The sequence below is a fragment of the Solanum tuberosum genome, unplaced genomic scaffold (genome assembly GCF_000226075.1).
Source record: "Solanum tuberosum cultivar DM 1-3 516 R44 unplaced genomic scaffold, SolTub_3.0 scf00037, whole genome shotgun sequence".
Lineage (NCBI taxonomy): Eukaryota > Viridiplantae > Streptophyta > Magnoliopsida > Solanales > Solanaceae > Solanum > Solanum tuberosum.
Window position 1 is genome coordinate 833,543 of NW_006238961.1, and position 3,490 is coordinate 837,032.

Here is a 3,490-nt window from a genome sequence, read left to right on the forward strand (position 1 = left end):
CAGCGGCGCCAAAATTTGATACGCTCAAATTACACCTCTTATTCCCCGACAGCGGCGCCAAAATTTGATACGCTCAAATTACACCTCTTTTCAGAAGCATAAGCGATCGTTATCACGTAAAGAACCCAACTTGTAGGTTGGGGTCGATCCTACGAGGAATATGGTTTAAACTTTAGTTCAATAATGATTATATTCATTTAGCCAATGTATTTCCGAGACAAAATAAGTAAAAAGGGGGGGGGGGAATTTGTGTAACAAATTTTGGAAATTATGAAAGTAATTAGTAAGCAAGATTCAATTTTTTGTTGTTATCAAATTGAGAAGGAAACTAGGGTGTACGTGTTCCCCATAAGCTCATAACTCCGTAATCCTAGTAATAACAATCCCTTCTTAGTGTATTACATGCAAAGCGATAAGTTATGTATCTCTAAATCCTTGCTCCGACATCTAGAGAATTTCACCCCACACCTTAGTCTGGCTACGTGTATATAATTTACTAACCCTTACCATTACCTCATATTAGACGTCACATCGATGTATGACTTAGTTTTCACCCTTGCACCAATCGACATTAATTCTATTAGATAGTATCACAGTAAATCTATCTTGATAATTGTTTTCTTATTAACTACCTCCTTGGTCCGGCAAGTAGAAACAAGGCGAGTTCTAACATTGCGCACCGTTAAAAAGACTTCTAGACGAAAGAATTATCAATGCATGCAAAACACTATTCGGGAATTACTTAGTTACTATTCATACTTCGTTAATCGCTCATTGATCCCACAACCCTAGTTGTGGATTTAGTTACCCATATTAGTAAGAACACATTTCATATTTTTAGAAGAAGAAATTATGAACTTACGTAATAAGAATGATACACCCAGAATTTCAACTTGAATTTCCAAACCAAAATCTTCAAAACAAGCTTAGGAAATTAAGAATTGCTAAAATTGCAAGTTAATACTCCAAAAGCCAAAAAACTAGGACAAAAGTAATAAAGTCTAACCTCCAAAAACGAGGTTTACATGTCCTATATATAGAAAAATAAGTCCTAACTAAAAACGAAACGAAACAAGGAAAAAATGTTTCAGGACGCGGTTTCAATCAACCATACTGACCTACAGATCGTGGATTGATCTACGGTCCATAGGTCCCTTCCGTGACTCAGGACTTGGGCAAATTTCTAACTTCAAAATCTTCAAATCTCTGAACCAAACGATGGGCACCAGTACGGACTGTGGATTGATCTACGGTCCGTGGATCCTACTCTGTAGCTCCATACTTAAAATCTTCGAAATCAGGTACTGGAACTCCCCTCTGAATCATTTGACGGATCAGCAGTACGGTCCGTAGATCAATTTACGGTCCGTCGATTGCAACCGTGGTTCCACACTTGGTCTAGAATTCCCTAATTTTCCTTCAAGCCTTGCCTGCCCATCTACGACACCCATCTACAGAGCGTGAATGGACCTACGGTCCGTAGATCACCTCCGTAGATGGCCTTTTCTGCACATCCTTCAACTGCGTCTCTCAATTTCCACGTCTGAACATATTTCCTACAAATATGAGAAAAATACATAAAAACCAATGCAAAATGGCCCTAGACACACACAACTCTTAAGTGAAATGTATTAAAAAGACCGTAAACTCACGGTATATCAACCTCTATTTCAAAATTTTAATTAATTAAGATTCATATAGAGAAATCTCATTTTTAAAAGTAAGAAAATTTCAATAAAAATCCCTTTGAAAACGGATATAGGAATACTTATCCTCTATGTCCTTTGGAATATTTATTATCTGTAACTTAATCGTATGATTTGCCCAAATGTCCAAAATTTGCAAATTCGATTTCATTTAAATTTGTCAATTGATTGGGTCCAAGAACCTAGAGCTCAACCATAAATAAGTTGCCATTACAACAATGGAAATCCAATTGATTATTAGAATAATTAAAAAGACTACAACAATAATTACACCTTAATCTCAAATAAATTAATCGATTATATTAAAATCAGGAAGACCTTACTTAAAAAAAGGCAAGTTGATAGGTTGTGTAAAAGTAGGAGTAGTTATGAGACAAATCAAAATTAAATTTGATTTGAATATAATGAGCTAGTGTTTATCTATACTTTTTCTAAATATTTTTGACAAGTCATTTTTGGATGAAGATGGAACACTGCCACCTATTTTTCAAATGAACAAGACAAAACATATGAGTGAATATTTACTTATCAATTTCAAATAACCCACGATAGAGTATATATATCATTAAGTATGATTAATTTATCACTTAATCATAATATTATATGAATATTACTCTCGTAGGTAAATATTAGGTGTGAATAATACTTTTTCAACAAAATTACTAGTAAGGTATCGATTAAATTAAGTTCGGAATTAAAATGACCACTTTCAAAATAAAAATGTTAAAAAGAACAATATATTTTGAGATAGACCAAAAAGGACAATGCACTTGAAATCGCCTTTTGACCATTTATTTTATAAAGGGAAAAAGGACAAATATATCTGTCACGACCCAGACCATCGTGATTGGCACCCACACAACCCTCCGGTGGGAGAACCATTACTACAACTCAAACAAACAAATTTTATGAAAACTAAGGCATTTAAAGTTACGAAAGCAGGTTTAAATGACTATAAAAATGGAGTCCCCATAAACTCCAAGGTTTTTAACAAACAACTAACCAAACTAATGAGGAAGAACAACCCCTAGAACCTGAAAGTCAATATTCCAAAACTCTATTAACGACAAGTCTAAGAACAAGGGGTAAACCCCGAAACTAAACAAACACCTTAAACAAATAGTCTGAGTCCGAAAAGAGTGGACTTAAACAAGAAAGATCCATGACAGCTTGAAAGAACTGGCTCACCCTTGAATCCGGTCACGCTCATTAGTCACATAGCTAAAGTCTATCAATGGCCACCTGAAGATGCCATGTACTCAACAAAGAACAAGCAAGTGCAGTATCAATACACAACCACAATGTACTAGTAGGATCACACGGCTATCCCAATAAGTGAAACACATGCAAGTAACCATAACATTGTAAAATATGCATATATCGAACATATAGAATATTAGTCAACTATTACGAACAACGAACAGTTTCACGATTCTCACATATCACAGTTATATCAATTTAGAGCAACGTACCGTCTTCCAATATCAATCATCATTAGATATGAACGAAATCATCACAAGTAAATACACAACACAATTCAATGGTCCTCTCACGGAACCCAATTCAATGGTCCTCGCAACGAACCCATACCCAAACTGTTAGTGTACCGGTGCGTGATACTCGATCCAATGTTTATGCCGGAACGTAGCAACTGATCCCATAATTATGCCGGAACGTGGCAACCGATCCCATATTCATGCCGGAATGTGGCAATAGATCCCATATTTATGCCAAAACGTGGCAACCGATCCAAGTTAGTGTGTTGGAACGTAACACCCGATCCA